At 43.4% G+C, this 26,279-nt stretch overlaps 1 pseudogene; it reads left to right on the forward strand.

Annotated features, from left to right (window-relative positions):
- The first annotated feature begins 1,852 nt into the window (after positions 1-1,852).
- Positions 1,853-20,099, forward strand: LOC149913915 (E3 SUMO-protein ligase RanBP2-like; annotated as a pseudogene).
- Positions 20,100-26,279: the final 6,180 nt, after the last annotated feature.

The following is a 26,279-nucleotide window of genomic DNA, read 5'->3' on the forward strand; positions in this document are numbered from 1 at the left end:
GGTGTCCCTGATGAATTTAAGGCTAGAAATCAATTGCTGCAGGATTTGAATCTCTATTCTGGTGGGTGACAATTAACAAAAATGTAGATTGTATAAACTACATCTATTACAATCAGCAGAGATTTATAAACTATACAAAGGAGGCAATAAAGGGAATTGCAGAACAATTGAATGCTACAAGCAGGATGGCCTGGGAGAATAGGATCGCCCTAGACATGATATTAGCTGAAAAAGGGTGTGTGTGTGTGATGTTGGGCACCCAATGCTGTACCTTTATCGCAAATAACACAGCCCCAGCTAGCACAATAACTAGAGCATTACGGGGGCTTACTACTCTTGCCAGTGAATTAGCAGAAAACTCAGGAATAGGTAATTCCCTCACTGGGTGTTTGGAGTCCTGGTTTGGCAAATGGAAAGGGATGATTGTGTCCTTATTTACTTCTTTGACTGTGGCAGCAGGAGTCCTGACGGCCGTCGGTTGCTGTATTATCCCCTGCGTGGGGGGATTGGTGCAGCGATTAAGAGAAACTGCGCTGCCTAAGCAAACAGCAGTGGAACCACCACCGCACTCGGATAAAATGATGATATTAGACGAAATGGAGAATGAAGAAAATGAAGAAGTTTTTAGAATCGTACCTTTAAAAAAAGAAAAAAAGAAAAAAGAAAAAAAGGAATTGCAGAAATCAACACTTTGAAAGAAAAAGAGGGGGGAATTGTGGGAATGGAATGTTGTTTCTGCATTTGACATTAACAAGAGCAGCTGGTTTGAAGAAGTAGAACATCATGCATTTGTATTCTGTAACTTATCCTTAGAAATAGTGATCTAAGAAGTAAAATACCGTATATGTTAGCGGTATGTTTTAAAACATTATTACTGAATTATGTGATTAATTCTTTCTTGCAAAACTGAATAGTTGTTAAATGGTCCAAACAATGCGAGTATAGTGTGTTAGGGATTAGAAAACATACTGTAGAGTTGTTCTGTTAGATAAGAAACTGCCAGCAAGAGAAAAACAGATGTAGCAAACATCAGAGAAGCCAGGGCCTCTACACAAGGCCGGACTGTCTCACTCCGTGAGGAGTTGGGACGTGACAGGCAGGCACCAAGATAGCACAGAAACATAAGCTCTTAGTTGTTTAATTACCCCTAGCATTTGTGCCCTTTACACTGGTCACTGTTCTGGTCATCCCTCTGTCCTCGCACAGAGATAAGCTGGGAAGGAGGACAGAGGGGAGTGTCTTGGAGCCCGCCTGCGGCACCCTGAGGTTCCCACAGAGTGGGACAGCTCTGCTTCGTGCAAAGGCCCTGGCTCCTTGAAAGCGTGTTCAATGTGTTTCACTTCTGCTGGCCTAACGAACCACCTCACAGCGGGTTTCCCAGCTCAGAACACTACACCCACATCGCTTAGGACATCTAGAGCCTACCGCAGCTTTGTGAGAAAGGATTTCTCACGTAACTCGGTAACTGCGTTTCTAAAACACGTTACTAATGTGCGCACGGAACTTCTACTTTTCACATCAGCTGTTTCTAAGGATGCGCCACAGCGCGCTTCTTCAGATCAACCGCCCTTTCCAATACCCGACGCAGAAACGACGCTTCCGCTCTCCGCGGCGCGTCGCTACGGGTGAGGAGAGCGGCTCGGTACGCCTCACCGCGCCGAGCTCCGTAAGACGCGCGAGGGCAGGCCGGCCGAGGACGGGACCGGCGGCGCGCGCAGCCCCTCGCGGCGCCCGGCAGCCCGCGCCGAGCGGCCCGACGTCCCGCGGCTCAAAGCGCCGCCGCGCGAAGCGCGAACCGGCCGCTCGGCGCCGCGCATGCGCCGCCCCGCCCCGCGCTGTGACGTCGCGCGTCGCCGCGGTCGGCAGGGAGGGCGTTCCGCCGCGTGCGGCGGGGAGCTCCCTTAGCGGCGCGCGAGTGCCGGCCTTCCGCCGCTCCCTCCCTCTCGCTCGCTCTCTCTCCCGGCCATGGCACGGCGCACGAGTCCCGAGGTGGAGCGGTACGTCGCCTCCGTGCAGGCCGCCGCCTCCTCTCCCAGAGCGGTGAGTGCTGCGGCCCGGCCGGCGCCGCCGGCGGCGCTCCCTCGGCCTTCCCCGGGCCGCGGTGGGGGCCGCTCCCCGCCCGCCCCGTCCCTCCGCCCCTCCCGCGGGTGCCGGGCCCGAGGGCGGGCTCCTCCGGCGGGGAGTCGAAGCCGAGGGAGGCTGCCGGCGGGCGGGCGCGGAGTCGCCTCCTCGGAAACGCGGTTCGCCGCAGCTGCGCGCCTCGGAAAGCCGCTGAGCCCTCGGCGGCTTCGGAAGGAGCCCGGCGGCGGGGCGGAGTTCGGCTCCCTCCCGTTCCGTGGGCACGGTCCCCGGGCTTCCGGCCTTCCCTCTCTCGAGGAGCCGGAATAGGGAACGCGTGCCGTTCGGCTTTGGGCTCGTTTGGCCGCTGTGCGGCTGCTGTTGCCGTGGGTGCGACGGCGTTGTGAAACGCCGGCAGGAAGAGAGGGAGAGGCGGGGGGAAATAGCTCTGCTGCCTGCGTTGGTGGCTGGGCAGCCGGGTGATCCCCTGCTCTCTGGAACGACTGGCTGTGGAGCGCGGTCGGTGATGGAAGTAGCTGCTGGTCTTCCTGTTGCGTTGATTTTGGAGAGGAGGGTTGTGCGAGGCTGCCGGCGTTTCTTTTGAAATTCCTTTCCAGCCCCGTTTACGAGGAGGCGGGGCAGGCGAGAGAGGAAGGTGACAGAAGCATGGACAGGAGGAGCTTGATTTGTGGCATTTGTTTTCTTCTGCAACGTGGATAGGTTGCAAGAGAAACAGCTTGTATGTAGCTGACCCCATTCTCCTCTCTTTAGTCGGAAGTGTGCTTGTGAAAAGTAACAAGTGTGAGGACTTGCTTTGCTACTAACCTCAGTTTCGCTTTGGTAGCCTTTGCCAGTTACTGGGAAGAAATGTTATTTTCTTACTCCTGTGTCTTTCAAAAACAAAGCCCAGAGTACAAGGAGTGAACTGGAGCTGATAGCTGTGAAGACACTTTCGGAAGTGTTATGCACCCCTGGAAAGAAGGGTCTCCCTACTCAATTACTTCAAAAGTACTGTATATTTAAAATGTACCTTTTGGTTTTTTTTTCTTCAGAGGTCGTTAAGAGGATTCTTTTTTGCTAAGCTGTACTTTGAGATAAAAGAATACGAACTTGCTAAGAGGTAATAAACGTTACGTATGTTGTTCTGTTCTTTAAAGTGTGATGGGAAAGCTAAATGAAGTAGAGTGGAGAAATGAAGACCGTTGTCATGCTGTTTTAAGGTAGCAGCAAATGGGAAATGTGGTGCCATTTAAATCTTCCTAAAACGGCAACTTAAAGCATGGGTAGTTACGTGGTGCTGTAAAAACCCATCCGGTAGAAATGTCTTTTATGCCATCGTGCTACGTCCTTCTTACAGTTCCTGTGAGCTACTGCTTTATTTAATGAAGGCCAGTGCTTGCAGGCAAATATGCAACATCTGTACGTGTAGCAATAATGTTGTGCCTTACTTGAAGATCTAGATCAAGCCCCTTGAACTAAATACAGCTAACTGTCCTGTGTGACAGATTAAAGTCCCACGTTAGCTGCAAGGTGTGGGGGGACTTGTAATACTGAGGAATACTGATCCTTCTGGTTTTTCTTTCTTTATTTATTTACTCTGTAGATACACATCTATTTATCTCAGTGTCCGAGAGAGAGATCCCAAAGCGCACAGGTTTCTGGGACAGATCTACGAGGCTCAGGATAACACGGAAAAAGCTTTTGGGTGTTACAAGGTAAGATAGTCTTCTTCCCGCTGCCCTTTGGACTAAGAATCTTTGAGCCCTGTAGAATTCTGCAGTAGGCTGCTGCTGAAAGACTGGGCTGAGAGTGTTTTTCAGTTGCATTGTTTGTTTTCTTGTTAGCGGTGGGCTTTTTGTTTGTTTGTTTCCTCAGAGGTAGAGGGAATGGGGCAAATACAGTTCCGATTAGGTAAGCATATAAATGTGAACTTCACAGTCTGTGTTTCATTGTTCGGGCACCGGGGAGGGAGAGGATACACACAAAAGTCTTGTTGCCAGCACAGTGACTGAGTGCCATCAGCCTTTGTGACTTAATTCTGTTTTCCGGAAGCCTCCGTATTAGGTTAGGCTAGAGATACCCCTGGTCTGGCTGTCTGAGTAGAGCAGCAGCGGGTGGTAGAGGAGCTGGTTTTGACATTGTTTCTCTTACGGTGTTCTGAATTCCAGCAGTTGTCTGGGTGTTACAAACCAATGGTGGCCTTCTTGAAAGGGAGGCTTTTCTTAAAGTAGTGAGAAAGTATTTATTGATAGTTCTAATTTGACTTGCTGGGTCTGTTTAATGGGGGACATGTTTGACATGTTTTCTTTCTTGTTCTACGTGGACTGCAAGATCAAGTTACTAGTAACCTTTTTTCTTATGTGTATGCATGGGGAAAACCAGCGTTCTGTGGAGCTGAATCCAATGCAGAAAGATCTTGTACTGAAGATTGCAGAGTTACTATGCAGTAACGACATCGCTGATGGAAGAGCAGAGTACTGGGTTGAGAAAGCTGCCAGGCTCTTCCCTGGGAATCCTGCTGCTTACAGATTGAAGGTAAATTCCAGCTTCTGATCTCTGTTCTGTGCCTAGAAGAAACTTTAGTTGCGTCAAGCGATGGGAAAACCATGGTAGTAATATTATCCAAGAGGTCAAGATTAGATAGGTTAAGTATTGTCTCTATTACATGACTACACTGCTTTCTAGTTTTTTTTAATTTGAGTTGAAAACTGTCAAGTGTAGGAGATGCTGTTATTCCCTAATACTGTGTAAATGCTTTCAGTCATACAATCTCACTTTTGTACAGGTGTTAGTTTTCTGGAGCACAACTGCAATGAAATCAAAGTCTTGAGAGGCTTGTGCTTTGGGATTTTTTGTGTGGTTATGTTATTTTATTTTTTTAGACAAGCTGTTCTGTATTGATGTGTGGCATCTTTGAACCAGGTGGTTTGACAGTCTTAACTTAGCATCTAACTTAGCATCTACAAGATGCAAACTCTAAAGCTTTGGGTTTTGTGTGTTTTGTTTTTTTTTTTCCCTCACTTCTAAAATGTTTGTCAAACTCTCTGTAGCACCTACCAGCTTTCCAGAGCAGTTTGAGTAACGTAGCCTGTAACGTGGCAATGAGAAAACAGTCAGGTAACATAGTTACTGAAGAGGCTCTCGTAGAGAATGAAATTTTAACGTGTTGCCTTCATATGTGATAGGAGCAGTTACTGGAGCGTAAAGGCGAAGATGGCTGGAATCAGCTCTTTGATATGACTCAAACCGAGCTCTATGCGAGACCAGACGATCCCTACCTTAACATCAGACTGGTTGCTCTCTACCGTTCAAATAATGGATTAAGAGATGCTGTGCTTCATTGTCAGGAGGCGGAGAAGAAAATACCTGTAGACTCCAGCTTGGAGTGGTGTTTGTGCGTCATAAAGACATTTGAGGTATTTAATCATGTTTTGATCCTGTCATAATCTCCCATGTCCTTGAAACTGGTGTTATTCTCTTAGTATCGTTACAATGGCAGCTAATTCTCAAGTGGCTTAACTCCTTTAAATGTAATGTCTGTGGAAACAATGATTTATTTAGGATTTTCTTAAGCCTTAAAGAGTTGTTTAGTTTCTAGCTGAGGTATTAAGTTAGATACAGCAGCTCCATCAGGGAGGGAATTGCTGAGGCAAATAGTTCCTGGAACATTGCTGCTGAAGAATACGTTAACATCTCACCTGGGAAACTGGATTATGTAGCAAGAAGTTCTGGAGAAACTCTTGCCTTCATAGAAGGATGGCGGTTCCTCATTCTGTGATGAACTTTATTCTTTAGGAATATCTTGAATCAGTACGAGACTTGGAGGCTGATAAAAATAATTGGAGAGCTGTCAAGAAGGGTCATCTGCTGGCCTATTCTAGCTTGGTTAAAATGACGCTTGCTTCTAGAGATGTTTGAGAAAGCAGAGGGGCCCTTGAAAGGTACTCTTTTAACTGTTCTGCTTATTTAAAAAAAGAAAAAAAAAAGAAAAAAAATGAATATTTTTTCTGGGTCACCGAACTTCTAGCAGGCATCATTTTCAGTGAGTAGCTGTTTTATGGATGGAAGAGGAGTTCCTCTGTACTAACTGCAAAGAGCAAATGTTGCTAGGCTTGATCTGCAAGCTGTGTCTGAGCTAAAGGCCTCAGAGAAGACTCAGTGATAGGGGTCTAGTATAAATCCTGGGAGACCAGGACTTGGTTGAAAATGAATCTTTTCTATGTTCCAGTTTTGATCGTGTGCTTCACTCTGTGAAGCCGTGTGCGAATGGACCTGATGAGCTGTCTCGTACCTTCCTTGAAATGAAAGGACACTTCTACATGCACGCTGGAACTTTCCTGCTGAAAACGGCCCAGAACAACGAGGCACAATGGAGAGATGCATGTGAACTCGCAGCATTGTGTTATCTGAGAAGTTTCCACGTAAGTCACTCTTCAGATTGTGCCTGTAATTGTTGCAGTTCTTGAATGCTCTCACTGTACGCGCACTGAACGCCTGCATTCCAAAAACTAACTACTGTTTTTGAGGCTGTCTCCTGGCCAAATCTTACCCTTCCATACTTGTTTAAAAGATTTCAAGTAGTGTGAAGAAAATCTCATCTGTTTCACTTGTCAGAAGTAAAGTGACTAAGGGCTAATGAGTGTGTTTCCTATAGGCTATTCCCTTCTCTGTAATGCAGCTAAAATAACTAATATTAAGGTTAGTGGTATGGGGGGGAGGGGAATGACCTGAGTAGCTCTCACATACTAATTGCATAAGCAGCAGAGCTTGATCAAGCTTAATTCTTTGCTTTATGGAATAAAATCAGCTTTCCCTTTTGCACAAGTTCTTGGGTTCAAAACATCGCTTTCTCTTGTGCGCTCTTACAGCTATTTGCAATTGTTCAGTTACTCACCTTGTGTCCTTTTCAGGAAAGAAACAAGCTTGTTTCCTAACTTTTAAGACTAAATGAGGGTGAGTTGTTTTTTGTTGAGAAGAAGCTGTAGCAGTTCTTTTCTTTCTTTGCCAGATTCCTAAACCAAAGTCAAAACTAATAAGAGGAGATTGTGCTGGGCAAGATGCGCTGGAAATGTTGGCCTGTGACCGAAAAAGCCAGTCTGGTAATAAAAACTAAGCATTATAAATGTTCCATAGTTCCATTTTATGAGCAGTTAATGTCAGAGTTAATGGCTTGTTAAAGAGCACACTTGGCGTCTTGGAACATGCTATCAAACGTTCTGTATTTTGGCTACGTATGAAATACAAAAAAGCGGTTTGATCCTGACACGTAATGGGCTTTTTCTTTTTATTTCCAGGACATTAAGATAGAATTTAACTTTCAGTGTCTCCGAGCCTGCTGGTTTCTGCCTACTAATATACTATTTGTAAGCATTGCTAGTCCCAAGTATAAAAGAAAATATTGCTCCTTTCCTGTCGCTTTTGTTCCCTTCTTTGTTCCAACAGGTTTGGTGCATTTTTTTTTTTCATTTTTTTGATGAAGCCGAGGTAGTTGTTTTCAGTCTTCATTATCCTGTGGGCTCTAGGTGAAAACGAAGAAAACACCGAGCATCAGGCTGAATTGTTCCTGAATAGAGGAGACTGACAGCTACTTATTTTGAAGACAATTGCAGTGTCATTGTAATAAAAATACACAGTAATTCTGGAGAACTGGATTTGAAAATGCCTTGGGACTGCTGTCAGCCCATATGCTAAAAGGGTGACTTAATTATAGGGAGAGTGTAAGTTAGAAATTTGTAAATATCATAAGGGGAAGTCTGGATTCCCAGCCTAAAGCAGCAGGAACAACCCACTGCATCAAATATTGTTGTCCTTGTTTAAGTTGAGTGTTCTTATGTGACATTACGTTTTTCTAGGTCATATGTTGCTGAACTTAAGCCACAGCAAGGAAGACTTCTTGAAAGAGATTGTGGAAACTTGCAAACAGAAGTGGTTTATTTACATTGTTTGAAAGCCTGTTTGGGAGTGGAGCTTCTAAAGAGAGGTCTTTTCTCGGCACAGATGATATGGGAGATGTCAGTCCCCAAGCACCAGAGCAGGGAGAACTGAGTAAATATGATATTGGTAAGAGATGCTACTTAAACTCAACATAAGCATGACTCTGTATTAGAGGTTCCTCTACAAGTGCTTCATTTGCCACAAAAGACAATGTCTGTAATAGCTGCTCGTGGTTGCCCTACTCAGAGGGTGCTTTGCAAGAAGTTTCACTTTCAGCTGTAGCTGAAGGGCAGTATCATCATGCCAGGTTCTGAAGAATTTCTCACATACTTCTTGCTTCCACACTGTTGTCTTCTGGTCTGTTCTGACTCATTTCCAATTGAAGCTGGAAAGTGCTTGTATGCTGATGAGTGCTGATAGGAAGGCCCACATTGTTATGTGTAATCTATGAACACAGGTGACAGGCATGAAAATGAAATAATTCCAGGATGAATTGTGAACTAATGATATCTTCCCATTTTTTAGGCTTAACTTGATGATGAAGTCTGGCTTTGAATTCGAGTGTAACAGGAGTAGAATGATACCTTTCCTAACGAGGACGCAGATCCTAGCTTCTTGCAACCCTTGTTTTTGCATAGGTGCTGTTCAGATGCACAGTGGTAGTCTCCAGCACCTTGCATGGCTTGGCTTGCAGTGGAATTCCATGTCAGTGTTATTCCCACTGCGCAGATCATTACAACAACTTTTCCACTTGCCCCAAGAGACATCGAGACTGGAAACAGATGCTCCTGAGTCCATTTGCCTGTTGGACCTTGAAGTAAGCAAGCTTCCTAAGTTCTTAAATGCATTTAAATGCCTGTTTTTTGCTACCTAATACCTTCTGTTTGTTTATTTTCACCAAAACAGGTTTTTTTACTCGGGATGGTGTTCACTAGCAACTTAGAACTGCAAGAGAAGTTTAATACTCAGCGTGGCACACATCAACCTCTGTTCTTACCGTTGCTGCTGTGCAAACAGTTCTGTACTGAGAAGCAAAGATCCTGGTGGGATGCTGTTTGTGCTCTTATGCAGAAAAAAACAACGTAAGGCTGCTTCAGTTTGGAAATATTGGAACCAACCTTCTAGATGGCTTCTGGATTGATTCCCATAGGTTGTGTAAAACTAGTTCCTTTTGTTTGACATTGTATAATCAATGAAAATTATATAAAGGAATATTATATAATTTAATAATATTAAGATGTTATAATAATGAAATAAGCAAGAGAGTTAGGCACAGCGAGACAAAGAGAATAAATAGGAGGCTTACCTGGGTCATGGGCTTGCTCAGGAAACTCCAGTGGAGTGGATCTTCCGGGGAGAGAGAGAGAGAGAGAGAGAGAGAGAGAAAAATTCTTGGAACTTGTCAAGAAAACAACTGCATCAGGGAAGAATAAGTATGAATAACACTCTACTTAAATTTTCTGTGATAGTTTGAATTTCTCTTCTTCAACAGGGCGTTAGCCTTAACTCCCACGACCAGAAAGAATATATTGGAAGAAGCGTCTACTACTGGAAGAAAACTTTGCTTAGCTTGAGAACTATCAAAAAGCACAGAAGTATTCCTGAACCTGCATATCCTCTCTTCAGACATTTCCATAGTGTGGACATCCAGGTACTGAGGGATTATTCAAAGATGAGAGTAAGAGGGGTTGTATGTCACAGGCTTACATATGAATTGTTAGCTGGTTGGTTTGTTTTTTGTTTCGGTTGGCTTTGTGTGTTGATGGGTGGTGGTTGGTTTTGTTTTTTTTGGTTTTTTTTGTCGCTGTACTGCTAATACTCAGATTTGGTAGTATCTTTCTGTTGAACTTCTGAGTTTTAAAACACTCTGATTGGAAGATACTGAACTGCCTTAATACCACCTCCTATTTGACTACTGTATGGGAACTGCTGAGTCACTACAACTACTTACTAGATGCTTACAGTCACTGGCTGTTCCAAGTGTCCTCACTGTGTCATGTGACTTGTCTTTTGCTTTGGTTGTAGGTCTTCCAGGTTGCAGCCTATGAAGAAGAGGCACGTGTAGTTTTTGCAATGCTGGATGCAGCTGAAGGCAAAACTGATGATGCTTTATTAGCGTTTGAAGCTATTAAGAATGTGGTTTCGTACTGGAATCTTGCCACTGTAAGTTTGTAAATTGCATTACCTTTTCTATTACTTACGTTCCGACCGATTATTCCTAATCCATATGCTGTTACTTAGCTTTACCAAAGAAAGGCAGAAGAGGTTGAGAGTGATGATACGTTACCAGAAGAACGCAAAGCCTATCTTGTTAAAAGAAAGCATTACCTGATGAAGATCATTGACGAAAGCTCCTCTGACCCGTCAGTAGCTGACAAAGTAAGTAAAAGAATTAATGCTTGTGTGAGTTGTCGTCTTACGTTAATGTTAACAGATATAGGGCTTTCCTGGGGGAACAAAAACAACAAAAAACACCCAGAATTTCTGTGCAGAAAGCCTTGCAAACTGTTCAGCCGTAGATCAGAGCACAGCCTCTTGCTCTGAGGAAGAATTGCGATCATGACTTGCATTTCAAATACATTTCTAGCTGCTGGTATCTGTTAAAGCTGTAACGGAAATGCTGAATGCAGTGATCCAGGAGCTTGGAGAGAATGGTGAAGAGGGAAGTCTTGCCTCCAGAAATATCTCACCAGCTGCACACGTGGAAGTAAAATATTCAATTCCATCACCTAAGAAGTTCTCTTTCTTGCCAACAAATACCTACCAGGTATATTAGCCGGTTACTCTTCTAGGGAAGTGTTACATTTGTATAAAAAAATCCAAGTTCAATTAGTTTTTTTCTTTTCTTTCCAGTTTTCTCCTAAGACTCTCTCTCAGTGGGCAGAAGATCACAAGTCCTTACTTCAAAAGCTGTGTCAGCACGTGGAAGCTTTAACGGTAAGCAACTTGAGTCACTATATTCGATGCAGAATGGTTGATCTTTTTGTTCTGGTAAGTACTTTGTGACCCAAGCATTGAACTTCCCTTACCAGGCTACCTCTTAAAACTCAGTGAAGAGAACTGCTATAAACATCTGCTTAAAGTGAGTTCAAGAGTAAAACTTTGTTGCCTACAAACTCTGATTTGGTACTCAGATATGGGAAGTAATCCTGAGGATTGTGCATGCAGAAAGTTGTGCTTTCTTCAGCTTAGCTACTGTCATCTTTGTTCTGGGTTTATTTCTAGCTTCAGGGAACAGTCTCAGTTTCATAAAGCATGGGAAGATCATAGATTATTGCAGCACTTAACTCATCTTTTTTGTGTGTGTGTCTCAGACCTTGAACATGCTTTTAAATAGCAGAGGAGCGTAGGGATCGTTCCTTAGGTTTTCTCCAAATACCGATGTAATACGTTTACATGCTCTTAATTGAAACACTGTCTTTAATAGAATGAAATACGGGAAATGAAACGTAATAGTTCCAGTGTAAATGTATCATCTCACTGCTGGCCTGCTGGAAGCTATGAAACAGATACAGTGTCAGATGGTTATCGGAGAGCACAAAATCTTCATGAAGCTCCTTTAAGGGGTAAGTTGATGCTGAATTTTTAATTGAACACTTAGCTAAACGGAGTAAGATTTCTGAAAATGTTTCTGCAGTGTTCTGAGATGAATGAGTAAAACTGGTCCCCTGGGAAAGTTCACTCAAGTCAGTAATCACAAAAACTGGATATAAGCTCCTTTCTTGGTGTTCCTTTTCAGTTGCTACCTCTGGCCCATCTGTTCACTGTAGCCAGTCACCTGCTTGTAACTCGCAGTATCTTCAAAGAACTGCTGCAACCAGTGTAACACCAACAAAGGTGAGGACGTACGAATCCGCTCAAGCCATTTCTACTGATGTGTTGAACTGGTTTTGATTCTGTGTGTAGCAGGATATAACTGCGATTCCCTAGAGAGCGTTTACTAAACTTGAGGTCTGCTGGAGACAGGCAGAAAGTTCCGTAATCAGCTAAGCTTTGGGATATTGGGTTTGGGAGAAACAGCCAGCAAAGCATGTTTTTAGCCTGCTAACATATGTCCTCTGCTCATTGTCTGCAATGTTCTTTTCTCCAAAATAGTATGGGGGCTTGATTTTTTTTTTTTTTTTTTTTTTAAATACTAAAGAAAAATGAGTCTATTCAGCTTATGCTTCTCCCCAGTCTGTGTTTTCAGATACCACTCAAGTTTTGAACGTATGATTTTAGTTTAAACTGATTAGAGTTGAAATGTAATTTTACGGTACGCCTTGCTATTAAGAGTACATGTTGCATGGGCTTTAGCACCCTAATCCCTTTTCCTCCTTTTCCACAAGGAAGTAACGGTGCTTTTTCTTTAGGCACTGTCACGGAATTAACTAGATCAGTTTATGCCCGTGACAGGGGGCAGTAGGCCCCTGCCCCCCCCCACCCCCCACCTGGGCCCACAAAATGGGAAGGAAGGGGGAAAAGGAAAAAAAAAACAGCGGCAACGATCTATGGAGGTAAACTTATTTTACTAACTATGATATCGGAATACAAAATAATACAATATAATACAATCTAGTTGAAATTGAGACTAATAAATCAAATAAGATATGAGAGAGAGTTCCCAAGACCGAGTCAAACCTGAAAAAGCTTGGAACGGATAGGAAAGCACCTCCAGCACCCACTGCCAGGCAGTAAGAGACAGCCCCCCCCCCGGAAGGGTCAGATCCCATGACTTCCGTAATGTATAGGGATAGGTACGTAGAATTAGAGCATTAACACTTCCAGTACATGATGTTTTGATGTGGAATATTGAAAATCAAATAAGCAAAAACCAAAACCATGACAGGCACCTGTCTGTGGCATGGATGGACTTGCACCTCAGCAGCGTAGATACGCTCATCAACAAGCAATCCGCACACCACCTCTGCGAAACACTTGTGCTGCTGTGTTTCCTCAAGACACGTATGGTGCACCTTTGCATTTTGATGCTCCATCTGCTGGAATCATTTCGCCTCGTGGTGGTGATGATCGCTACAACTACAGCCTTCCACAGGCAAGCACAAATCCACCACTGCCTGAACCAGGCTATTTCACAAAACGTGTGGTTTTAAAACCTCTAGAATCCAGTGTTAGTGCCGCACAGGACAAATTAGGATCTGCCTTTGCTAAAAAGGGAGGCCAGTGGAACTGTGACATCTGTTTAGTAAGAAATGAACTCACTGCCCCAAAATGTGTTACTTGCCAGAATACAAGCAAAACTAATTCAGAAATATCTCTACAAGAATTTTCCTTGAAATTTGAAGGGAAAACACCAGCATGTACCTCTCAGAATCTTGCAGATGGTGAAGCAAAGCCTGCAGAGGAAGGATGTAATTTTTCAATGTGGATGCCTCTAGGTGGATTTAAATTTGGTATACAGGAGTCCAGTAAAAATACCGCTAAGAAAGATGATCCATCCAAAGAGTGTACAACTGACTTGACAAACATGGATGAAAAAGACAAAAACGAACTGCCTTCAAGTAGTGGAGTTACATTCCAGTCTGAAGAAACAGCAGACAGGGACAAGAGTGAGCACACCCGTGAGAAAGGCACGTTGGTAACATCTCATGTTTCTCATACGAATGCAGCCAAAGCATCTCCTTGTGGTAACAACGCTGTAGCTGTGCTGGAGGAAGCTACCAGGGAGAGAAGCGACCTCGGCCATGGTGGTGATGCTTCTGATGCCACCGTAGAAGCTTTAGAGGTATCAAGCACCTCTGAAACGCCAGCAAAAACGGAGGTTTCTGCTCCAAAGTTTGTATTTAGATCTGAATCTGTCAGGAGCGTTTTCAGTAACAAAGAGACATTCCCGTTTGGGAATACTTCAGCCCCCGGCTCCCTCTTTGGATTCAGCTTGAATCGTCCAAGAAAGAGAGATGAAGGAACTTCAGCATCTCGGAAAGCAGAGCAGGAAAAAGCGGGAGTAGCTGAACCACCCAAAAGCTGTAGTGCTGCTCAGAAACCTTGGGAGAGCGAGGCATCCCAGCCGGCTCCTTCGGCACAGGGTGGGCCCTCCAACTTCTCGTTCAAAATCTTGGAGAAAGGTGAGTGTTAATTGAACCAGTAATTTATTCAAGTGTGCAGCTCATTAGTCAATCACTTGTTAATGCTGGTCATTGTGTATTACTTCTTCTGTCTTAATAGTATGTCGTTTCTTTCAGTTCTAATGCACGTCTGTGAATCTTCAAATCCTAGACTTTCAACTTGAGTAAATATGAAATTGTAGTTCTTCGCACGTAAGAACAGAAGCATGCCTTATGCAGGACTCAGTGCAAGTCTGTAGTGAGAAAGGGAGTTGCGGGTAGGATTTTGGAATCTGTCCGAGGCGTCAGAGTTGATCTTAGTGTTGCTTTTTTTGTAGGGAAGGAGTTTGGTACTGCTAGAACCAGGAGATGCTAATATTGTTTAAACAACGAGGCGTTGTTTAAAATGTCAGGGTGAAGTGCTGACAGTGCATTTTTTGTGTTGAGCTGGCAGTTATTGTGTTCAAGGCCTCGCTCTGACTGGTAACCTACAAGAACAGCAGTTGTGCTTAAGCTTCAACTCGAATTATCCCTTCAACTAGGAGGCATCCTCCTTGTCTGCTTCCATTCCTTTCCAGTAACTTCATATCTGTCGCTTGAGCCTTTGTTTGTCGTGGTTTTTCTTCTTGTACTTCCCAGAAGTGTTGTGAAATAAGCTCTATTCAGTCTCTGGTTAATATCATCTGGAGTTCCAAATGCTCAAAGTTCATCGGTAGCACGCGCTGCTGCTGACTGCTTTCCGTTTCTTACTTTCTTTTTCAGTCCTTGGTTTTGCTTTTCCTCTGTAGATGATACCCATATGGCTCTTCTCTGTGGTTGTATTTTGTTTGGTGTATGGCCATCAATAATTCTTGTAACAATATGAAAATGCTGACCTGTTCTTGGTCTGTGACTTGAATTTCAAAAGGAAAGTGTATAGTGCTACTAGAACCAACAGACAACATTTACAATATGTTTACAATATTTAAATTGAGAAAAACTGTCATCTTCCATTTGGCCAGTCACTCTTTCTGAGGCTGTGAGTGTCTGTGTACTAATAAAAGGTGGCATGTATTGAGCTTCCAGAAATATAAGTAAATGTCAAAGGAAGCTAGTATTTGTAGTGGCAGTTGCAAGATTGAAGTCTTCATTATTGCATGGAGGTTCTTTGATAGCAGCAGAAAACCCAAGTATGACGGATTTACAGTTCCTTGGTTATCCTGAATGAGTGTCTTTTTACATAATGATGTTATTTCAATAGCTCTACATTTAAGATGTTCTGAGTATCGTTAGGTTACTTTATAATGTATGTGCCAAAAATGATCACGGTATTTAGCTGTCTTAACAGCTGTTTTCCACTAATTTTTGTGCTTTGCAGCAGGCCCCCCAGTCAAACGTGAATGTGTTACTGCTTGGGAAACTAAATCTTCTGAGCAGAAGGCTAAAGGAGAAACTCCACAGGTCCCTTCTACGTCTGTCTGTGGCTTTAGTAGCAGTGCGGAGGATGCCAGTCCAGAAGGCTCTCAGAAAGAAGTAAAAACTCAAAGTACGAGTCAAGTCTTTACGAAAGTTTAGGCAATAAATTTGCAGTATTATTCTTAGACTATTTTCACTTAGTGAGAAATAAAGCGTCCGGCAGATTAAAAACTACTTGGCTTGTTTGACTGTGTCTCAAGTCTGTTCTGGCACTGGAACTATGGTACTACTAAGAACTTAACTTTCTCCGGGAGAGAAAGGAAACAGCTTTGCCTCCTAAAGTAGAAACAGCTTTGGCTAGTAGAATTCCTCCTAGCAGGTATGTAAGAGTTAAGTGATTTCAGAGCAGTTTCCAAGGGAAATGGTGCTTGTTTTGGAATCGTACTGCTTCAAAGGTACTTCAGTCTCTTGTTGAGTCAAAGCTGTGTGTGTTTTAAGAGTGATGAAGAATGTCTGAAACCTTCCAACAACAATTCTTGTTTGTTTTTTTGTTTTTCCCCAGTTGTTCACTTCCCTTAATCCCTGTTAGTTAGCTGTTCTGAAACATTAGTAGCACTATAGGAAAGTTGGAGACTGAGAACTTACTATCATGTTTTTACTGTACTGCTGTTGTAAATAAATGAAGAAATTTATCAATTTCTGGGAGGGAGGGAGGGGAGAGAGAAAATGTGGCTTTTTTGGAGGGAGTCGTTATTCTTAGTGTCCAGACTTAATGTAGTTTGAAGTTTGTATCTTAGGCTCTTATGGCTTATTTGCTTACTGTTTTATTAATCGTACCGACTCAGTCTCTACAAGTAAGGAAGAATTACATACTCCATCAACCAGTGAAGCAACAGCAACAGTATTTGTGCAGTCAGCTGCCAGCAGCGGAGAAGCAGAATCCACAGAAACTGCTCGCGTGTCAGAGAATTTACCAGGAGGTGGTGACACAGCTTTTTAGGAAGTAGAACAACTTGCTTGAAGAAGCCTGATGTAGCTTTGTAAGGCTTAACTCAGTTGTTCATGTCTGGATTTCGTGTTTAACCTTAGTATGCCTAATAAGAGGAGAAGCTTGCAATGACTGTAGTCTTCTAGTTTGGCTTCCTGTAAAGAATAGAACTTAATTGCAGGTTAGTATAATGACTAAGCAAGACTGATAGAGCACAAAAAAACAGTATGTAGTGTCCTTTAATTGGAACAGTTAATCTGATGAAGTCTGCAAAATGTTGTCTTCCTCTTTCTGCAATATCTTGTCTGCCTTTCCTCATCCGTTAATCATATTATGACGTCTGTTGTTTTCTTTCTTGTCTTGCCTTGCCTGCTCTTTTTCTCCTTCAGAAATGCTTGTCTGTCACATGTTTCTCCAGTTCTTTCAAGCTTTTCTTTAACTGTGGAAGATGTGTTAATTGAAGGATGTTAAAAGGCAGTAATGTGCACATATAAAGTGAGGAGGATACGCAGCTGTGAGGCCTCCATTTATTATTTTCAGTTGATTCTTATTCTGATCAAATGCCAGTATTAAGTTACTTAGCAGCCTTCATAAGGGGAACACCTGGAATGCTAACAGTGCTGGGTTATCACTCAGCACATCATTCAGCAGACCTGAAATTTCACTGGGAAATATGCCGGCACGCTTGATAGCTTAAAAATGAATTTCAAAGGCTGAAATCTGTTGGGCTCTCTCCTTTTGAGAAGGCAGGGCTGTTCGGTCACTTCAGTGCATGATGAGTATAGAGCTGTGGGTACAAAGCCACTGAAGAAAGGAAAACATCGAATGATTTTGGATTATGATGTCAGAATTGTAACAGTGTTGTTGGTGACAACAACTTCTGGGGAAATCACGCATTACTGTGCTGTGTTTTAGGTGGAGGTAGTCTGGAGAAGAAGATGAAGGAATTCCCTTCAAAGAGAGGGCGAAATTTTACAGTTGGGCCAGAGATGCTGCTCAGTGGAAGGAGCGCGGTGTTGGAGAGCTCAGGGTCCTCTTCCATACACAGAAGAAGTGTTACAGGATCCTTATGAGAAGGGACCAAGTTCTTGAGGTGTGTGCAAAGCATGTCATCGCTAAAGAAATGAACTTAGTGCCCTCTGAAACATCAAACAGTGTTTTAATTTGGACAGCTACAGGTGATGCTGGTTAGTCGGTTGAGTGGTTTTTACAGTTCTTTTCAGTATCTTCTGTAGTTTGTTTGGCTTTGTTTTACCCTGGAGATTATACAGAACAAAAGCTGCTGATCTCTGGCTGCAGTGACTACAGCTAAGGAAATCTTGGATTTGTTTTTAGATGGTGAAGTGAAAGTAGAGCAATTTGGGGTTAGAGCTAAAGTTCAAGAACTGGCTAATTCTTTTGAGAGGAGATTTGGAGAATGCCAGCAAAGCTTGTCAGAGCTGCAGAAGGGCCACCTCTCTCTGGCAGCGGAGCTGTCAAAGGACACCAACCCTGTTGTTGTGTATTTTGTTTCTGCCAGTGACGAACCTGTAGGACACACAACCACGGAGCTGCTTTCAAATATTGTCCCTCGAACAGCTGAAAATTTCAGGGCCTTGTGCACAAGGGAGAAAGGCTTGTGGGTTCAAGAATACCACATTTCACAGAATAGTTAGTGACTTCGATGTCAGGTAAGCTTAATGTGAAGGCTTTTCATTGAGAGAAAAAACCCATCTGGGCTGCAGCACTCCATGAATCCTGCCTGAAAGTGGGCTTTTCCAGTTCTTGAATGTGGTTAGAGTAGCCGAAATCAGCAGGGCTGCAGTCAGCAGCGATGCCTCAAGCTTTCCCGACACTTCTAGAGACCATCGCATTTTATTCTTGGAAAGCTATGACTTCATGGGAATGCCACAGACTTGCATGTTAGACTTCGTTTCGTTCATACCTGTTATCTGCCTGATCACTTCTCTTTGGCAGCTGTTTGATCTGTAGGCTCTTCAGAGCCGGGTGTCAGCCTTTGGCAGCAGCAGGAGGCGGAGCTCCCGACGTATTGCAGGCAGCGTTTGCGCTGCTCAGGGCCTTGGCTGCAGCGTGCGTGCAGAGAACAGCGTGAGTGTTTGGCATGGCTGTGCAGCAGAGAATATGAAACGGTAGTTTTCTCACTTCCTCAGTGCCTCCCAGCACAGGACTCTGTGGTAGATCAGAAATCGGTGTGCGTGTTGGATTTGCTGTTTAGCAAGTGCATTCTCCTGCTGTATCTCTGTGTGTCTTTGTATTCTACTGTACTTTGACTGCAGGAGTTTTCTCGCAGGAGGGTCAGGGCCATCCAAACTCAGTTCTGTTGTGCTTTGAGTATGGAGCTCTTTCAAGCCTTGATTCTAGGCCTAGTGGAGTAGAAGCCAACACTGTGTGAACAACAGTTGAAAAGTGTCCTTTTCTAGAAGAGGAGCAAGGTGATGTAATTCTAGCGATTCAGTTGCAGGCTTCTTTTAACTTTGTGTAGCATTGCATTTTACATCCTGTTACTATGTTTCCTACAGGTGAGTTCGTTATTGGTTGCGTTACTAAAGCTATGAACAACCACTGGAAGTGCTTCTGCTGTGATATCTGCCAACAAGTATTGGCAGGAGTTGGATTCGTCAAGAATGACGGCAGGTGGGTCTTCACCCTTCCTTCTATCACTGATAATGATGAAAATGGAATGAAAGTTGGGAGGGATGTAGAGGTTATGGTTCCTAAGGCTTTCCTGCTGAGATGGAGTAACCAAAGTGTCTTTTATGAGAAAAAGGTCTAAGAATGCATCACAAAACTGAGAGTGGATATCTTAAAATGTGTGCATAAAATATTAACTACTTGTCTACTTCGACACCGGATTTCCTGTCAAGTGTGTTTTGTACCTAGTGATGTTTCAAGATCAGTAGGATACACTGTGGTAGACACTTAAAAACAAATCAGATGCAGAAGTTTTGTCATTTTTAAATAGATTTTTATTTTCCCAACAGGGGTTCCCCAATTTGAGTCCAGTTTATCACCTTTTTCACTAATAAATGCGCTCATTTCAGTGGGATCCTTCACGTTTTTTTTTTTTTTTTAGGTAAACTGTGTAGCCATTGATTTCATGCTTTTAATGCAATAGACGTGGTTATGTAGAGAGTTAGGGCCCGTTTTGCCATCCAGCTTCCAATCTAAATTTCTGAAGAGTCTGAGGGTAAAGCATGGGAGTGGGGCGGGATGAAAGACTGCAATTTGCAGCACAGGGTGGTACCATAGGAAATAGGAAATCTGGGTGCAAACTTGCTTATAGCAGCAAAATGATTGACATTATTTTTCTAATACAAAGGGCAGAAAATTGGTTGTCTTTGGCTGCTTCAGTCATTATCTTGCCTATGTTCTTTGCTGTTGAGTTGCACAAAGTGTGTTTTTCTTTTCAGATTTCCTTCATCTCGTTTCATCAGCTTCTGCAGCTGCAGAATACATAGCTGCATGTTTTTACATCCCCCAGTGATGCATGGATGAGGGGGCATTGTAGGATACAACACACGTTACTAGTTGTTTGCTTTTTAGTACAAAGGAAGCTATCATTTCATTATCATGGCAGAGGCTGATTTGAAGAACAACCTGTAGTGTTGTCAGCGGTATTGTCAGCTTATATTTTTCTTTCTCTGATGTTTGATATCACGGGGAAAATGCAGAGGAGTGCATTTTTCTTTCCTTCAATTACATTTAAGTAAATCTAAAAGAAGCCTGTGCTAAGAGAGCCAGAATGTAAGCCAGGCATGACTACAGCTTTCTAACCTGTTTGAGACAAGCTCCGTAGCTATTTTCATACAGATTTGATGCATCCTACTTAGCAGGCTTTTCTCAGAATCAATCAAGCTTGTTTAAAAAAAATAATCATATTGAACTGTCGTATTTGATGCTGCTAAAGACATAGTATAAATCCTGTTACTGAAACAAGTGCTAAAAATTAAATGATCTCTACAGAAGCTCTGAAGTTGAAATTGTTCTATTCATGCTCTCAATTAATGAATTTTTGAACAGGAAGGAACTCACTGCTGATGCTCACAAACCAAAGAGAGAATAATTACATGGTTTACCTGCCGTGACAAAATGGGCGTCCCCATCTGTGGAGCACATAGAAGACCAGTTGAAGGACGTGTGGTGAACGCTATGGGCAAACAGTGGCACGTGGAGGTAAGCATCAGCTGACACGTTGTCTTTCACAAGTGTAAAGGTTAACGTACTTACCTGGAATATCGCTGATCAGCTTCCATGAAAGGGTTAGAAAAGTGTGCAGCAGTGATCAGCAAATGCATCTCCTAATCCCATTTTCAACCTTGATGTGCCTGATCTTCCACTGAGAAGAGACCTCTGCCTGCGGAGCTAAAATCAGGAGATGTCCCAGGAAGCATTGCGAGGTCCTTGCAGAAGAAAATGTCACCAAGTGAGAAGCAGGATATATGGAAAGGCAGTAAAGTTCTGTGACAAACGTAGTGCTAGTGGGCATTATAACATTTCTGTGGCTTCCAGTTACTTGCCACGTAAGTATCTCTAAAGCAGTTTAGGTGACAGTTCATATTTCAAGTCTCTGTACAAGATTTACTTCTTTATCTTCCATTTAAGTTATAAAGATAAGCAGTCTAGTCCTTTTGTTGTGAAAATATCCTGTAGCATGTACTTTCTTCACAAGATGCAGTGGTGCTGAAAATGTAATCTTTGTCATTAATAACGTATCAGAATCACTTCAGTGCATTTTTTTTTGTAACTTTTGGGTTGAAATGTTAAAGACAGTAAAAGGAATGTTATTTTAGTGATCTAAAAGTACAAAACAATAGTTGTAATTCTTATTTTCACGATAGCTGGGCTAATCAGAATCTAGTTGCTCTTCAAGCTTAGTGTTGCTTATGTTGAGCTGTTTCAAGCTTTTACAGATGTTTAAATGAGAGCAGCTAATGACACCCAGTTTTCCCCAAGAACATAAAGACGACTTGCCACTCAGGAGTAGTGGTTTAACACAAAGCTTTTGAATGGCGTGGTCTTCCTTACAGCTGCAGTTCTAAGATGACCGTGTGTTAAGATCAGCTGCATCAAGCAGCTCTTTCATCCGGTTGCTGAAGACTAACAAAGACTAAATTTGTCAGAGGACAGCACCTAGCATTTAAAGAAGAGGTATATGTAGTTGTACCGTTTCCCTCCAGACTCCCTTGACTGTGCAGTCCAGCACCATAATGGATAGACCTTTATTCTTTGGAAGCCAGGTGCAAGGTGTTGTGTACACATCTCTGCTTGGATAAATAAAGGAGGATTACATTTGGGAATTCTGCAAATTTGCAGGTGGATCCTAAATTTGTCAGCGATGAAGGGCAGGTGATTGAAATATGCTGGCATCCCTGCAGACAATAAATGCCATGACATGATTAGCAACAGTATTGCAGTCAGGATAGAGCAAGAACATACACCAGGGAAGAGTTGTGTGTTGAGTGGATGTACAGATGTTCAGCTGGATGTTTACTAAAAATGTGTATGTGACTCTTCGTTGCTGGATTTCAAATGCTCAGATGTTCAGGATTAGGGAAGCAGCAAAATAAAACCATATTTGTAGAGGGTGGAGCAGATGTAAAGAAATATTTTCATTTTTAATATCATGAAGACATTTGTAATTAGATGACGCAAGATTCAATTGGAAACCCAAATCAGACTTGCCATCCTTCTCCTTTTATTTCATTTTAAATAAAACAGGAAAGCTATTGAGATACATTTGAGAAATTACCGTCAATAAAATCATTGCTTGAAAACTTTGTTGTTTCTCCTTCCTCTTCAGCTGTTTTGTTCCCCCTGCAGTCATGTGATTGAAGGAGATGGTAAGCAGTTCTCTAGCTGTTTTCTTAGCTTAGTTACGTTTTGATGAAAGTTCTTTCTAAAAGTGGAAGGAAGGTCCTTTGTTGAATCCCTCACTGCTCCCATTAGACCGCAAAGAGGCATTCTCTCTATCAGACATCAGGATAGATGTGATTAGTCAGAGGCCAAATGGGAAGAAGACCTTACAGCAGCTGTCTTGTGATGATGGAAGATGAAACAGGAGCTAAAGAGAAACCTTTTAGTAGTAACCAAAGGCCAGAGATGCTGGGAGATGCAGAGGAGGCTTCCTGCCCCGCCGGCTTTAAAAAGGGACACATACCGCTGTGAGGATGACCACATAGGCATCTCCCCAAATGAACTTAGGGATCCATGACCCAGATTTGTAAAATATTTAGATACTGAACAATTTAGGTGGGCTTTGTGAGGGATTATTTTTTATTAAGTGCCTAGCTTCTATTGTTTCAGTTTGGTTCTTGGAGATATTCACCTATCTGTCACAGGCACCTGTCTTTTGAAAACAGAGGCTGGTGATAATTGCACAAAACCAGGAAGGGATTGTACCTGGAAAGATCTGTCCTGCAAAGGCTTAAGTGCAAGTGTCTTAATTTTGAGGAGGAGAGAGGCCCACACATCATCCACTGTGGGGCAGAGAAAGAGCCCTGGTATGCACCAGGTACGTTACAGGTACAGGGACCCGTATGTCTTAAGGAGATGTCCTCCATTTGGGTGAAGGAGCGAGGGTGCTCCCCCAGAGGGTGGATCCACAGCTATAGGCTGTGTGATGCAGATCGGTGTGGGAGCACAACCCTTGAGAGCAGGGTCCCACTTGGGGAGGTATCTCTGAGGTGAAATCTTGCAAGGCACCCTGAGATTGAGGCTATAATGCACTCGGGAATGTAAGCTTTGTAATACTTTGGAGAAATCATCGCAACAAAAATGCGCTGGGGGGCATTTGCAGTTAGCTGCCAGGAAGGGGCCTGGTAGGATCATGTAACGAGTAAATGTCCAAACTGGTTTTTCATTGTTGTTATCTTTGTGATTGTTAAGTGTTTCTGTTATAAAATTATTGCTTGTGGAATTCCATTTACAATACAAGTGCTCTTGTTGCTGGGAGACATTGGTTATAGCTCGTGCCCAGGGAATTTGGTGTTCTTGTGCCCTGGGGAAGTAGGCAGACTCCATTACCCAGCAACGAGACTTTATAAGCGGCTGCTATCTAGTGTGAATGCTAACCTTTGGATCCCAGGTGTGAGTGGTGTGAACGTGGGAATCGAGTTTAGTTGGATATTTGTTTAACCCTGTATTTGTTATCAGAGCCTTGACCTGTAGTACTGCCCAGGAATTACAGTGGAATAGAGGAAACTGGCATTTTGGTTGGCGTTGTGGACTGGGGTTTAAAGAGGAGTATGTATTTGGTCACAGTAACTTACTAGCTATAAGGTGTGGACTTTGGGGAACAATAAAGAATCAATGAAATTTAGTATGGAGGAACACAGGGAAAGGAAGTTCCCAGGCAAATTCCACCTGAGATATTGCTGGAGAGCCTGGGGGCCCCGTGAGCAAGAAAACTTTAATTAAAAATTGTAATCAGTGGTGGTTGGAAGGCGATGACCATTTAGCAGTTAATATTGTTTTTGCGAAGGCAGGAGATGAGATGCTGGGAGCGAATAGCCTTCATCTGCAGAGACCTGGGAAACTTGATATCCCAGTGTTAGCACGGGAAGCCTTAGGAAGGGAGGAGCTGAGAGCAGGGCTCTAGGACCCAGAGATCTCTTCAGGAAGAGCTGAAGGGGGAGAGCTGGAAGAGCCCAGGAGGGTTCTGCCCCCGTTGAACGGGAAAGCAGTTAGTGCAAAAAGAGGTGCTGGATTTGGTAACAGATGCAGTAACAGTCAAGGGTAGAGAAGATTAAGCTGAGGAAGGAATTGCAGCAAAGTGTGGAATTTGTAGTAACTGGAGCATCTAATTGGGTGTTAAATACTCCAGTGAGTGGTGAATTTGTAACCGTAAGGGAAGACACTGGCAAAAGTGAGGAGGTTTACTTTCTTAAGCCTTGACAACTTAGTGTAGGTAAACAGGTAGGGATACACAAATGTTTGTAGGTGCCAAATTCACCAAAGCCTTTACTAGGGCGAGATTTATTAGAACAACTGGAATCTTGAAATCAAGTTGAAAGGAAAATTGGAATGTAAGGTACAAGAAGAACAGTTAATGGAGGTGCTTAGTTTAGCATTGATCACTACCCCTGCTGGGACCAGGATCCCAGACAAAGGAAGTGATCAAGTCTATCCTGGGGTGTGGGTAGTAGAGACCCCAGGAAGAGCTAAGAATGCAGCACCACTAGCAATCGGAATAAAGCAGGGAGCTCGGCCGGTTCGGATTAAACTGTACCCCCTCAAATTCGGAGATGGGAAAGGAATCCAGCCAATAATTGACAGTTTTCAGAAATTCGGGTTGTTACTGGAGTGTGAGCACAAGATTTAAGGGCCATCAATAGAATAGTGTAGGATTTATACCCATTGGTAGCATACCCATACACGCTGCTTCCAAAATTATCAGGTGAATTGGCATGGTTTGCCGTTCTGGACCTAGAAGATGCCATTTTTTGTCCACCATTGAGTCCAGAGAATCAGCTCATGTTTACCTTTGAGTGGGAGAATCCTGATTCAGGAAGAACAACACAACTTACATGCACAGCACTTTTCCAGAGGTTAAAACAAACAAACAAACAAACAAAGTCCCACTCTTTTCAGGAACCAACTTGCCAAAGACTGGAGCAATGGGTACGGCCCCAGGACAAGGAACCCTGTCACAGCACATGGATGACCTTCTGATAGCTACCACAACAAAGGAGGTATGCATAGCTTTCTCGGACTTGATGGCTATTGAGTTTCTCCACAGAAAGCCCAGATGGTGTGGCCACAAGTAACCTATTTGGGTTACGAAATTGCTGCTGGATTCCAAACCCTAGAGAACTACAAGGAAGGAAGCGATTTGCCAGACTGTGGAACCTCAAGCAGCAAAGGCGCTCCGGACTTTCCTAGGGATGACGAGGTGGTGTTGCATATGGATATACAACTATGGAATACTGGTAAAAACTCTCTATGCCCTTTTTAAATCCTATCCAGAGGTCCTCATTCAGGTTGAGGAGGGCAAAGCAGACTAAGGTTTACCTGTGGCAATTAGACACAGACTCTGTTGTTCGTGCAGAACAAAAACTTTTATTGTGTACAGTGAACTTGAACAATATGCTCTTGGTCAAGTGTCTTATGAATTGTGACCCTTTTGCTGCATGCGGCAGTGCTGGATCTTCCATCCTGCCCTGAAGGAGATGGCACTAGAGCTGGGCTCGTCCCTCTTGTGCCATCCCGTGGCACACAGGCCACTCACCTCTGTCAGCCACCTCAGGTTTGCCACTGGTCAGCTTGACCTTGATAGCATCTGCTCACTCCTGGACGCCTCGTGATCACATCGAGAGGCTCGGTCTGGCACAGATAGTTACAATCTTTCGGCTTTCTCCCTTCATTCTGCTGAACTTGTTTACATCTCCCAAGGTCTTTTGCTAATCAGAGCAAGAATGTCCTTCTTTTCTCCCGGCAATACACAGAGTAAAGGAAGCAAAATACAGGACCTGGATAAACTAATCGAGGGGGCTTGGAGAGCATTCAGAAACAGAGGACACAGAGGTGCAGGCTTCAAAACAAGATAATAGTTCCCACCTCACTATTACGGGCCATAATCATGGCTGAGCACAGGAAAACTCACTGGGGAACCGAGACCCTGTATAAATACTTGAGCCAACGGGTTGTGGCTTGGAATTTATACACCACCACTAAGCAGGTAACACAGCAATGTGAGATCTGTTTACAGAGTAATCCTAGAACAGGCCCCAGGGTGCCCTGGGACAAACAGGGAAGGGAATTTATCCTGGGCAACAATGGTGAATTGATTTCCCTGAACTCCCAAGAAAAGGGGGGTATAGGTATATGCTGGTATTAACAGACACCTCTTCAGGTTGGCCAGA

The sequence above is a fragment of the Phasianus colchicus genome, chromosome 33 (assembly GCF_987193195.1).
Source record: "Phasianus colchicus chromosome 33, bPhaCol1.hap1.1, whole genome shotgun sequence".
Lineage (NCBI taxonomy): Eukaryota > Metazoa > Chordata > Aves > Galliformes > Phasianidae > Phasianus > Phasianus colchicus.